General features: G+C 29.9%; 1 pseudogene; it reads right to left on the reverse strand.

The window, feature by feature from the left end:
• Positions 1-241, reverse strand: part of LOC116669468 (myosin heavy chain, fast skeletal muscle-like) — a 15,472-nt pseudogene that overhangs the window by 13,380 nt on the left and 1,851 nt on the right.

The following is a 241-nucleotide window of genomic DNA, read 5'->3' on the forward strand; positions in this document are numbered from 1 at the left end:
ATCCTCTCATAGATAGACTTGGCCAAGGCAGGCACAGCGTTCATCACCTGAATAAAAATAAGTATGTAATTTGTTTAAAATCAATCATCAACCATCTTGTAAAACAATGGAATACTGGTATTTACATTTTTTCTAATGAAATGAATGACACAAAAGAATCCAAAATTTAAAAAATGTCCAAATATGAATACACATGTGCTACATGTAAATTAAACAGAAGTCATACCAGTTTATCTCAATT

This window comes from Etheostoma spectabile, chromosome 19, assembly GCF_008692095.1.
Source record: "Etheostoma spectabile isolate EspeVRDwgs_2016 chromosome 19, UIUC_Espe_1.0, whole genome shotgun sequence".
NCBI lineage: Eukaryota > Metazoa > Chordata > Actinopteri > Perciformes > Percidae > Etheostoma > Etheostoma spectabile.